Here is a 13523-nt window from a genome sequence, read left to right on the forward strand (position 1 = left end):
CTGGTTCCCTCCCCTGGCTCCTGGTCACTCTGGCCAAATCCTTCTTTCTCAAAGTAAAGGGGAAATATCTTGTTGGTATTGCATAATCTCAAATCATTTGCAATTTTTATGAGAATACAAATCAGTATAGCATTTTTGGAATAAAATTTCAGACGTATCTATAAAATGTTAAACTGTCCACACCCTTTCCACTTTAACCCAATGTCTATGTTAGTATGTATATGTCATTAGAAAACAATGTTTTCTAACGTTTACCCAGGCATTCGTATTCAAAGATGTTGTTTTCACTTCATTAATCATAGGACACAGGGAAAACCACTTACATCTCCACCAGGAAAAAAAAAAATGTTTATGTTATTAATTGTGGTATATACATACTTTAACACTCCAGGGAGTAGTTTCAAAAGTGAGGTGGATCTATATGTGCTGTCACGGGAATATCCTGCGTCCATTTTATTAAGTACCAAAAGCTAGTGGCAGAACAATATGTCCACTCTTACCTATTATGTTGAAGAAAACCGATATATTCTGACAGCACACTATTGAAAACCGTAGTCACCTTTAAATAACACACACTAGATTGTTAGTCGTGGGGACTTCTGAGGAGAAGGCTGAACTGTGGAAGATCTTTGAAAAGGGAACATTGTGACTTACCTGTATTTTTAGAGTTTTTTGGAAGCAGGAAGATATGCACTACTACCTTTGTACTTGAAATTTCCATGTAAGTCTAACAACAGAAAAGCAGCCATGTCAAAGTAACTGCTAACTGATGCAACAGACAAACCCTGACACTTGAAGGGCTAGCACAACAAAAGTGCATGCTGGTGCACGTAAATTCTGATACAGTTTGGCAGGGGCCCTCCGCTTTTCCTAGACCCTGGAGAGACAGGTTGCTTTCATCTTGTGGCTCCCCTATCTCAACATGGGGTGGCCATGGTGAATCAAGGGAGACAGCACGGAGCTGACATACCGACATACTGGCTCTGAGATGCCTGGATGTGACGAACGATGCTTCTGCTCACGTCTCCGTGGCAAAGGGTCATCACATGACCCTTCCTAACTACAAGTGGACTGGAAATGCAGGGTCCCCTGTGTCCAGGAAGGAAAGCAAAGACACGGTATGGATGAGCGTTGAAATTTCTCCCACGTATCGCTACACAGTAGGTGCTCAACCAAAGGCAACTATCATAATTTGTTAGGACAACCGACTTTATTGCTCGGAGGAGTAATCTGAGGTCAGATTTGCCTTGGTTTTCTTTGAATTTTCAAGTGCCTACCACATGACAGATACTTTCAAATAGAGAACCACATCTAATGTTAAGAGGATCCTGTACCTCTCAGCAGGAAGCGTTCACCTTCTTCACTCAATAGTACTTTTCTGCATTGCCTGCAGAAAATCCCTGCATTGCCATCTGTAATCACAATAGGCGAGGATTTCCTCCTTCTTTTTGAAACATGGGTAAAGTCTGAACCTGTGAGTCTCTGCTACCCTCCACGTGACTAAACTTGCCTCAACACCTTACCTGCACAGGTGCCATTAGGCTCACTGGCCGCCAGGGCTTTTCCGTGGGGCTGGTACCAGACAAGAGGCAGTGGGAGGATGGTTCTTTCTTTCTGGTTCAATTTGGCCTAATATGTCCACCGAGGAACCATTTTTTGCCACCCAGGAGCATTCCAGGGATTTTAGGAATTTGACTTCAGTGGATGTTTGCTCATCTACCACTTGTGATGAAGCATTACTATCTGACCACCTAAATAAGCTCCTTCATCTGAATATGTGTTCCGTTCCCAGCTTCAAATAAGAAAATCATTGAAGTCCTACTGCAAACACCAGGGTGGCTTCAAATATCCGCTGTGTAACATCAGGGTTAGTCCCCAAGTCCCTGTAGGTTATAGGTGCAATGAGACATTCCTCACAGCCCATTGGGAAAACAGAGAGTGTATGGAAGACTCCCTGGGGAGGGATGAACAGATGTCTTAAGGTCACAGTCCAAGTCCCGTTTCCCATCAAAAGGGCTTTAGCTGTCAGACGGGTTGGAGGGTAAGCTCCAGGAGAGCCAGGGAACCTGGGCAGGGAGGAGGCATGCTCTATGTCATGGGAGGGCATGAAGCCCTTGTGCAGCCAGGAGAGGAGGCGGTGGTGATGAGCTGGCCGGCAGGCCAGGTTCCAGAGTTGGACAGGAGGGCACATGTGGGAAGACCAGGGGCTGTCATGGGGGAAAGTGTTGGGACTGGAAAGAAACGGCGGCACCTAGCAGAGTCTGCTCTGGACAAGACTCGGAAAATCCCCAAGTTGTGTTTGATTCTTCTTGTCACCTTTCTTCCTTAGGCCTGTTTTTACTACCTGGGCCTCGGGGTCCTACTTTATGTCACCTGGGAAACACCATGGGAGCGAGAAGAGAAACGTAGGAGTCAGACGGTCGGCCACAGGCTGGGGTGGGTGGGAACAGCGTGGGCTCTCCATGAATTCAGACCAGGGGTCCGGTTTCTGCCCTGTCACTTACTAGCCGTGTGATCCTGGGAAAACGACCAAGCCCTGTGGGCCTCAGGTTCTTCATCTGTGAAGTAAGTGGGTTTCATAAGCCCCATCTTGCAGGACTGCAGGAATGTATGTGATGTATGGAAAGCACCTCGCACTGTGCCGGGCACATATCGGAACTGTGATGAATGGCAGTTGTTTCTAATGTTGTTTTGATCCCAGACCCTTCTACTCTCTCCTCTGGGATATTTTTTGTTTTCCAGGTCATGCTAGAGAATATGCAGCTCAACAGAACATGGAACAGCTAATAAGCCAAAGAGGGTGCTTCATAAATAAAACTCAGTCCATTTTCTTTTTTTAATTTTTAAAACATGTTTTATTTATTTTTGAGAGAGAGGGACCGAGCACGAGCAGGGGAGGGCCAGAGAGGAAGGAGACACAGAAACTGAAGCAGGCTCCAGGCTCTGAGCTGTCATCAGATGCTTAACCGACTGAGCCGCCCAGGGTCCCCACAGTCCATTTTCTAAATAGGGGATATATGTGGGATATATGAGAATATGCGTGGAATGTAGGCGTGGGGGAGTCGTCCCAGCTGGATACAGCACAAAGCTGCTAGAATTTGAATCAAAGACCAACTTCCTCCCTCCTTCCACATGCTCTTCCGTCCAAACCACAACTTTCATTCATTTCTCCCACACCAAAACCTAGACCTGGCTTACAGCTGTCTAAGGACACTCAAGATAATCAAATGAAAACATCTTTATAATGCACTTGGTTCTGGTTTCCCATGGCCAGGAACAACAGTGTCCGTCTAGAGCCTTCTGGGCTCGACTTTAAAGGAATATTATTGCATTTCTCCAGAAATCCTTGCAGATGATGGGTAGAAAACACCTAGTCCGTGCACTGTGTTCAACTACACCGGGACAAGAGTGCAGGACACTTTCACTTCCGGACCCAGGAGGAGATTTCTTTGGTTTGTCCATGATCCAAAAGGAACTTCTCAGAGCAATTATCTATTTGAGATTTTGCTCATACCCCTAAGGGACACCATCTGTGGGCCTGGCCACTGTCAACATCCAGTTTCATTGTGATCAGCTGCGCAGAAGGCATCACACTGACCAGAGACACCAAGCCAGCCTGGCTCAGGATGTCTCCATTGTAGGGCTCCCCCTGGAGCCACACTGCCTCACCCTTCTTTGGTTTGTTCTGCTCCTCTTAGGGGACCCTTCCCTGCCTTCCCACTGGGACTGTCGCTGCTAGACAGTCACCTATGGGTGGGACGTGTCCTGCCTCTCTCTCCTAGTGTCCTCACTGCCAACACAGGGCCCTTCCGAGAGCGAGCAGAGCTCGGCGAATGTCCGGCCACAAATGTCCCAGTGAGCTGGGGACCTCTGCTCAGATCGAGTGTCTCCTCCTTTCTTGGAGACCCAAGCAAAGGCAGGCACACATCTCTATGTCCCTTGTCCAGAATGACAGACGACAAGGGACGAGAAGCAAGAACGAACATCTTTTACTTCTCCATGGCCTGAAACCATCCGTTTACTGCCAAGGTCTTCACGTTTGCAAGACATCCCTGTCTGTGCCCAGCCCAGGCACCGCGATTCCCTTCTGGATCCCGAACGAGGACGGAAGGGTTCCCAGCTCGTTGCACCAAACGGCAAAACTCTGACTCTCGAACACCTGTGGCGTGGGTGCCACTCCCACGCTGAGCCCGAAGCTCACGAAACCTTCTGTGACAAGGAACAACATCTGAAAACTTCCTCGAGGAAACAAAGATCGATTTCCGAGGCCACGTAGACAGAGAACAAGAACCCACCCAAACGTGCTCTTGGCCCCGCTTTCCCCCAAGCCGCCCTGGCCCTCCACTACTCACAACGCCCAGCGCCCGCTCTGCTCGCACTCGCAGGCGAGAAGTGGCCTGGCTTCGTGCCCCGCAGGAGAAGCTGCTCGACCCCAGGCGGGAACGGGCCCGGCTGCCCCTCGGGCTCAGGCCCGCTCTTCCTCATGGCTCACAGCCTCTTCGGACAGACACGGAGACCCCGGGCTGCCTGCTGTTGACCGCGAGGATGTGCTGCAGCACCTGCACGCCGCTGGTTTCTGCGTGGGCCCTGGGACCCCACAGGAACTCGTAGCGTGCGGGCTCGCTGCCGGGCACCTGCCGGTACTCCAGGTACCCTTCCTGCACCCAGACTTCGGTCAGCAGCTCCCTGGGCTCCCCATAGAATACGTGCTCCCTGCCGGCATACACCCCCATGACCCCCAGCGCTTCCCACACCGCCTCCTCAGGGGCACGGTCGTCCTCCAGGAGGATCACCCACAGGACCAGCACCAGGAGGCTGGTCTTGGGCATGCCGTCCCTACCACTCGGCGTCCCATCGCAGCTGAGGCCCAGGATGCTGACCAGGACGTAGGAGTGCTCGCGGGGGTCCACTTCCTTCACGTCGACTCCAAAGACCAGCTGCAGATACTCGCAGGCTCGGCGGAAGATCACGGGGAAGCGGTCCCGGTCATCTCGGCTGACCGCCGCCAGCATCTCCGCCCGGGTGGTCGGCTGCTTGGTGCGATACTTGAGGAGCAGCAGCAGCACCAGGCCGGCCACCTTCACGCGGAGCGCATCTGGGAGCGAGGCCTGGGCCCCTGCCGGGGCCCCCCAGGTGCTCGACCCCTCCTCATCGGGGCTGCTGGAGCCCTGGTGGGACTGGCTCCCCGGAGCGCCTGCCATGGCACTGGGGGAGGGGCAGGTGCTCCGAGGGCTCTGGGGAGGACTCGGGGACCGGGCAGCAGCAGATCCCTCCTCCAGGGGGACCAGAATGAGGACAGAGCAGGAGGAGGACAGGGAGGAGGAGGAGGAGGAGGAGGAGGAGGAGGGAGACGGGCCCCCCCTCTCCTCCTCCTCTGCTTTCTCCTCCTCCAACTCCACCTCCTCCTCTAACTCCACCTCCTCCTCCAACTCCTCTTCCTCCGACTCTACCTCCTCCACCTCCAACTCCACCTCCACCTCCTCCTCCTCCAACTCCTCTTCCTCCGACTCCACGTCCTCCACCTCCACCTCCACCTCCACCTCCACTTCTTCCACCTCCTCCTCCTCCACCTTCAACTCCACCTCCTCCACCTCCAACTCCACCTCCTCCACCTCCAACTCCACCTCCTCCACCTCCTCCTCCACCTCCTCCACCTCCTCCACCTCCTCCTTCTTCAACTCCACCTCCTCCACCTCCTCCACCTCCTCCTCCACCTCCTCCACCTCCTCCTTCTTCAACTCCACCTCCTTGTCCTCAGGCTCTGGCAGCGGTGCATCCCATGGCAGCGGGACCTCTCTTGGCTCCTCCTTAAGCTTGCAGAGCGCACCCCTCTCACCCAGGGGCATGATGGTCGCGAGACCCTGAACACAGATGAGGGGTGGCTCCTCAGGGGGAGGCCCAGCCCACAGAGCCCGAGCTCCCAGGCCTGAGAGCGGGGCCGCGTGGGGGTTGGGGGCCGAGGGGTCCCCTCTGGGGTGGGATGGGCGAGCCCCCGGCCCCACGCGTGGAGCACGCACCTCGCCTGGACAACCGACTGGCACGCGGCCGCGCCTCCTCTGCTCTGTGACCTCGGGACTCCTGCCTCAGACCAAGGCCTCAACTCCAGAGCTCTCCGAGCCCCTGGAAGACGGAGGGAGGGAGGGAGGGAGGGAGGGAGGGAGGGACGGAGGGGGCGCCTCAGGGTCTCAGGGTGGGTGCAGACCGCGTGCACCGCCCCGGGCCCCCACCCCCCACTGCGGCCAGGAGGTTCTGGCCAGGACTCTGGGCGCCCCCCCACCCCGGGAGCCCCCACCCCATCCAGCCTGGACCTGCCCCTTCTGGGCCTCCGCTGACAGCCAGAGCGGACCCGAGCGGCAGGGCAGGCCTCCTGGGCCCTACGTAGGTGTCCTGGGCTGGGAGGCAGCGCCTCCTCTCTCCCCTGCACCCCGGCCAGGGCCCGGGATCCTGCCTCGGCTGACCGGGGTCCAGCCCCGCACACCAAGGCCCTCCCCTCGCCCAGACCCACCGCGGGGGCGGCTTTCCGACGGCGGCCCCGGGGCTGGGGTCCAAGGGGCCTCCGGCCGTCCTCCCGCACGGCTCTCCCGGGGAGCCCCGGGCCCGCTGCCTCCCACCAGAGCCCTCCCGGCCCGGCGAGGTCCGGGCCAAGGCGGCTGGCGTCGCACGAGGCGACCAAGTCCGGGGAGGCCCGGGGCCATTGGCAGGGGCTCACATGGGTTCCTTGGGGTCCCTCAGCCCTGTCCTCTCGTCCCCATCCGGACTCCCTGGGCGGCCTGGGCCTCGGGCTCTGCCGCCTGACGCCGGCTCCTCGCGCGCAACCAGCTCTCGGTCGGGCTGGGACCCAGAGCCCGAGGCCGCCCACGCCTCACGCCCTGGTCACAGTCGTCGTGGCCGCGCCACCCTGCGGCCTCCACCGCCGCCCCCACCGCCGGACTCATTCCCCTCTGGGTCCCGGCTCCCTCGCTCCTCCCTCTGGGCCTCACCTCGAAGCCCACGAGGCTCGGCGCCCTTCCCGCGCCCGACGGGCTTCGAGGCGCAGGCCGGAAGACGCCGACGACGCCGAGGCCCCCTCGCCCCGCCCCGCTCCGCCCCGCCCCGCCAGTCTCTTGAGACCCGGATGCGGAAGTCCAGACACCCCGCGGGGCCTCAGTCCCACTAGGGGCTTCCCTAGGCTGCCGCTAGGGGTCGCCTTCCGGGCCGGGGCCTCCGTTCTGGGGGCCGGAGTCCCTCCCTCGGTGCTCCCTCCGTGGCCTCCTGCACCCCGGGGATGGCCTGGGCGCGTGGCCGCTGACGAAGGGAACTCGTGCCCCTCAGACCAGGGTCCGAAGGTCTCTGGGACGCACCGCCCAGGCTCAGGGACGGGGCGCCCGCCACCTCTGGCCACCCGATGCAGGGGCTCCCCGGGCCTGCGGCACGGACTGACTTCGTAGCTCTGGGCTGGGGTGGACCTGGTCTCCTGACAGCACCTGGGCCCTCTTCACCTCTGCCCACCTGAGCGGCTGCTCCCGACAGACAGACGGTCCCCTGTCCTCCCCAGCTCACCGATCCTTCCCCCTGTTCTGCCCTTTCGCACCCCACTCCGCGGCCCTGGCTACCTGAGACCCGGATGCATGAATCCAGTCTTGCCCAGTGTCTCCATCCCGCCCGGGGGCCTTACAGGACTGATTCTGATGTTGGGTCCAGGCTCCTTCCGTCCTCTGCATACTCACCAGGAATCGCCGCAGGACCTGGGCCCTGCCCTCTGACAAACTGAGGTGTCGAGCCCTCTCCTCGCCCCCCCACCCCCTACTCTGCCCCGTGTCTCTGAGACCCGGCTGTGGAAGTCTGGCCCGACTTGCCTCCAGGAGTCCCCATCCCGCCCCGGGCCCTTACTGGAAGGATGCCAGGGCCCAAACTCTGGGAGGTCCCCTCTGTGTGTCCTGGGGTCCTGAGTCCCTTGGCCCTGGCCCGGCCCGTGTCCCTGCTCTCTCCTAACTGGGATCTTGCCCCTCACCCCAAGGTCCTCAGCTCCCTCGGATCTCGGAGGAGCAGGTGGCTGGACGCGGCCTGCAGCCACCCTCTCCAGGGACCCCAGGGCCGCTGCACGGGCAGAGCGCCTGTCGCCGGGGTGGAGTGGGCTCCACGGTTGTCCCTCAGGTCCCAACACCTGCTCCATGAAGAGCCGGGGCGCGTCCCTCTGGGGCTCCGTGTACACAGCCCTGCTGGGAGAGGGGCTCCGCCTGACGACCCTGCCGGGGTCTCTCTGGGCTGCCGGCGGGGCTGACCTGGATTCCTGGCTGCGGTGGCCCGCTGTGCTCCCTCACAGGTCGACGTATATGCCTGTTTGCCGGGTCTGGGCCCCTTCCCTTGGCTGACCTGAATTGGGCCTTCTGGACCGAGACCCCCACCTCTGTCACCCCTGTCTGCAGGGAGGACGTCGGCGGACGTCACGTCTGGACCCCATGGCCACCGGTCCCCAGGCATTGATAATATCCCTCAGAGGTGGGTTTCGGAGGCTGGCGGAGGTTGGGGCGGGGGGGGGGGGTAGTCTTCCCTCCTCTCTGGGATCCTCACCTTGATTCTGGCAGGCTTGGGTCAGAGCCTCATTTTTACTTTGGCACCGGCAGGTCAGAGCCTCAGACCCAGGCTCTCACTCCCTATCTTTCCTGAAGACATGAGGGAACGTTTTTGAGGGTTGTGCCCAGCCTTTTGCCCTGGCTTGAGGTCTCTCATAGCTGCCAACAGGGGCACAGGTGGGCTAAGTAGCCCCCAGTATTCTGAGTCATGTGCCATCTTCAATCCTTACCCAGGAGGCTCTCATCAACACTTAGGGAATGCACGCAGTTGCAGGACAAATGCCTGAAGTGGAGCTTTAGTGCCCATAAACCTGGGCAAGGGTCAGAGAACATGCACTGCTTCCCATGTGGTCCCTTTGCCAGCACCCAGACTTCAGAAATATGTTCAAGATTTAATTTACTGAGGAGGCTGAGGAGCTCCAAGGGTTTTGGGGGATGATCCTACGATTTTATGGTTATCTAATATTGCAGGGTCCAGTGCAGTGAGTTTTCCTTTGTCATGCTCATCCATAGTAAGAAGTACATTGTCCAACTCTACCTAGTGTGTGTACTATATACATATATATGTATACACACATATATATGCATGCCTCTTTATGTTATATATTTATATGAGTGTGCATATATATGTGTATATGTGTGTAGACTATACTTATTTGATGAAGACTAACTTGTCTTACTACATGTGATTTGCTTTGATACTCTCTATTCTAGTCTGTTGTTTATATTCTATTTACATAATAATTTTTGGAAAGGGTATTCCTCCCTGCTAAGATGATTTCAGATGGTTATTAGCACAGACTCTGGACTCAAATGCCTCAATCATCCCATCTTTCCCTCTGTCTTGGTATTACTCCAGGGCTACTGGCATGTGTGTTGCCAGAACCCGCCTCAGATTTGTGCCAGGATGTAGGGGCAGAAGTTTAAAATAATTTCTCCTATCCATCCTGTCATTTGCATCTATGCAGCCTACAGTACCTTCCCACATCCCTGTTGCTCTTCACACCCCAAGCCCAGACACAGGCACCAACTCACTACTCCCTATTCTCCCGAAGAACTTTCTCCTGTTTGTTGTTTATAATTTGTTGTTGATTCCCCTTCTCCCCTTCTTCTATAGTCTTCCAGGTTTGGTATGGGGAGAAGTCAGCAGTCTGAGCTTGATAGTCATCTTGCCAGCTACACGGTAGGGCACTAAATCTGTAAATCATTTAAACAGAATTCTGTGTTTAGAATATTCTGGAACAATATATACTGGTTCATTTATTTGGGACCTCTTTTACCTGAATCTATCAGTAAACCTGTGTACTTGTATACTTAACTATATTTATAAAGATATATAAAGCTATGTGTCATATATATGTATAATTGATATGATTATGTATAGGCTTTTTTTTTTTTTGAGAAAGAGAGAGAGAGAGGGCGCAAGTGAGCAGGGGTGGGGGAGAGAGAGAGAGAGAGAAGCAGGGGTCACCCAAAGCAGGTCTCTAGCTCACCCGAAGTGGGACTTAAATTCACAAACTGTGAGATCATGACCTGAGCCGAAGTCAGATGCTTAACTGACTGAGCCACTCAGGTTCCCTAGTTATATAGTTTTCTGTATAGTTACATAGATCTTGTCATTTTTGCTGGGCTTCTTTATAGGTAATTTTTGAATTTTGTTGTCATTGTGAATGGGGTATATTCTATTACATGTTCTAATTTGTTAATAATTTTGTGTGGCAGAGCTAGGTAGTTTGCTATAAGGATCTTTCATACACTATCTGAAGTCTCATCCCCTTGAATATCGCACGTGCCTATTCCTTTGACTTTTCAAAATAAGTGAAGAGATTGTTATTAAACACTATCTCTTTATTTTCAATGTGCATACATATTATTTATATGACACTCATAGGTCTGGCTTTGTGTTCCAGTACAGGTATGAATGGTGAAGGTGAGAGTATCTACCTAAATGTAGTTCCTGTCTTTAATGGGAATGCCTCTAACATTTGACATTTAAATATGTTCACTATTTTAGGAAATGGAAGTTCTTCTCATCTTAGTTTGCTAAAACTTTTTACTATGAATTCATCTTGAATTTCTTTAAAATACTTTTTCTTTACTAACTGATGTGATCAAATGCTTTTTATTTCCTCTAATTTGTCAATGTAGGGAATTACAATTGAAATTATTTTTTAATGTTAAATCATATTTTCATCCCTTAGACATTACTGCTCATTTAATTCACTGTTGGGTTGAATATGCTATTAATTTACTTAGGATATTTGCTGCTATATGAATGAACTTGGCACAAGTATTCTTTTTGTGGTATGTCCACATTTAATTTTTGAATAAAGAATAGCTAGGGGCACCTGGGTGGCTCAGTCGGTTGAGCATCCAACTCTTGATTTTGGCTCAGGTCATGATCCCAGGTTGTGGGATCAAGCCCCACATCAGGATCTGTGCTGAGTGTGGAGCCTGCTTAAGATTCTCTCTCTCTCTCTCTCTCTCTCTCTCTCTCTCTCTCTCTCTCTCTCTCTCCACCCTTCCCTCCTCTTTCCCTCTCAAAAAAAAAAAAAAAAAAAAAAGAATAGCTAGCTTGGGAGAATGAGTTGAACAGTTGCCCATCTTTCTATAGTTTTGGAAGAGTTGACATAAGATGGTGATTAGTTTTCCCTGATATTTTGTAGAATTGGCTCCCAAAACTGCCTGTCCTAGAACTTTTGAGGGTGACTTTAGTTTTGAAAACAGTTTCAGTTTGTATTGTTAAGGTTTTTTTTTTTTATTTCTGTATGGGCCAATTTGGACATTTTTCCCCCCTAAAAATGATCATTTTCACTTAGGATTTCAAATTTAATAAAATGATAATTATAATGAAATGTTTTCTTGTGGAAAGTTATAAATATATACAATAGTGGAGAGAATAGTATAATGAACTCAATATACCTGACCCTCATCATCAAAAACCTTAATTACATGGCCAATCTGGTTCCAATTATTTCTCCACCTACTTTGCACCTCAGCTGCTGGAATAATTATTTTATGTCTAAATATTTCAACGTACATTTCTAAGCATGAAATGTTAAATATTGAAAATATCCAGTTATTTTTCATATTTACCTGAGGGCCTTATACTTTTTCAAAAATTTGAATTTGTGTCCAAATATGGTTCACAGCTGTGATTATTCATTATGTTCCTTAAATCTTTAAAAATCTATAAATTCCCCTCACATCACATCTTTTTCCATACAATTTTTTTGTTGTTGGAAAAAAGAAAACAAACCAAGTCTTCTATTGTGACCTGTTTCTTGTAGTGTAGATTTTACTTAATGTAACAATTTGGTGTCCCATAACATGTGTTTTAGCCTCTTGTGTTTCTTTTAATTAGTGGTTAGAAGTGTAAGCTTGATCAGATTAATTTGCTTGTGTTTGTTTTGTTTTATTGTTGTTATTATTGTTGTTTTGCAAGACCACTCCATAGGTGATGCTATGTACTTCCATTAGGCGTTACATATTGTCTGGTTGTCTCTCTTTGTGCTGATGCCGGCAGTCATTAATAATTACCACCTTTATCAGGGCGCCTTGGTGGCCCAGTCGGTTAAGCATCCAACTTTGGCTCGGGTCATGATCTCACAGTCTATGGGTTCGAGCCCCGCACCAGGCTCTGTGCTGACTGTTATGCCCAGAATTCGTGATCCCCAAAGACCACTAGGGAGCCGAGTCCGATGCAAAAGCAAAAGAACCTTTATTCGAGCTAGCTCGAGCTCAATCCCCTACCTGCACCGACGCAGTGGTGAGATACCAGGGAGAGAGAGCGAGTTTCAAAAGCACAAAGGTTTTATAGGGGTCTAGGGGCAGTTGGTGAGGTAATGGCTGTGGCCTCAGCCGATTGGCTGGGGAAGGGTCGGAGTCCTGTTACGCAGGTCGCTGGGCGTGTTTTGATCAGGAAGTTTGAACGGGTGAGCAGGAGGTTACTCAAAGGGAGGAGGCGAGGTCTGAGGTTTCTGTGATTTTCCCGGAAAAGGGGTCATGTCGGGGACATAGTCACTCAAGGTGGAGAACACAGAACAAGATGGAGTCGGCCGGCGTAGGCCCGCCCTTTCATTCCCCCCTTGTCATGTAACTTACGGACCCAATCATGGGACCGGCTGCATTTATGGTGACAAGGGGAACAGAGTTTGGAGGTTTACGCTAAGTTCTGGGAAGCATGTGTCCCTGGGGTGGCTCTGGGAGGTCTAATTAAGTATTGTCCCCGAGCTGGTATCTATGATCTGCCAGGTGATGTTTTGGGGGGCGTGGGGACTCCCGGCAGCATGAGCAATGACAAGCAGAGTTAACAGAGTTACCAATATTAGGTGGGTCGAATGCGCTGTAGCTTGAGCTTGAGCTTGAACGGGTTGTGTTGGTCCCGACTGATGGCCCATCGCGTGACGAAGTCCTTCCGGATCGAGGAGGGGTCCGCTGGCCGAACGTGGGTGTGATGGACCCAGGTCGCGATGCCGTCTACTTTGAGAGCGGTGGGGGTTGTCAGCACTACAATGTAGGGTCCCTTCCAGCGCGGCTCGAGAGTTTCTCGGTGGTGCCTCTTGACATAGACCCAGTCTCCCGGCTTGTACTGATGAGGTGTTGGGGTCGGGCCAGCCTCGTAGATGGCACGGAGGCGCGGCCAAATGTCCTCGTGCGCCCTCTGGAGCCCTCTCAAGGAAAGAAAAAGTTCTTGATCTTTAAACTCTGCAAGAAGTTCAGCTCGAAGGCTGGGAATAACGGGGTGGCCTGCCAAACATGATCTCGTAGGGAGTAAAACCCAGAGTGTAAGGAGTGTTTCTAACCCGGTAAAGGGCGTACGGTAGGAGAGTCACCCAGTCCCCGCCAGTCTCCATGGTTAATTTGGTAAGGGTCTCTTTTAGGGTTCTATTCATTCTTTCTACCTGTCCTGAGCTCTGGGGCCTATAAGCACAATGTAATTTCCAGTTTGCCCCCACCGCCTTGGCTACT

The 13523-nt window shown here is 52.7% G+C and overlaps 1 pseudogene across 1 annotated transcript; it reads right to left on the minus strand.

The window, feature by feature from the left end:
- Nucleotides 1-3974: 3974 nt before the first annotated feature.
- Nucleotides 3975-7067, minus strand: LOC145714691 (melanoma-associated antigen 8-like; annotated as a pseudogene). Its single transcript, XR_014136928.1, has 4 exons — nucleotides 6981-7067; nucleotides 6018-6120; nucleotides 5745-5861; nucleotides 3975-5693 (listed from the first exon to the last, which is right to left on the minus strand). The product of XR_014136928.1 is annotated as a melanoma-associated antigen 8-like (transcript).
- Between the last annotated feature and the right edge of the window lie 6456 nt (nucleotides 7068-13523).

Source organism: Panthera onca, chromosome X (genome assembly GCF_046562875.1).
Source record: "Panthera onca isolate mPanOnc1 chromosome X, mPanOnc1 haplotype 2, whole genome shotgun sequence".
NCBI lineage: Eukaryota > Metazoa > Chordata > Mammalia > Carnivora > Felidae > Panthera > Panthera onca.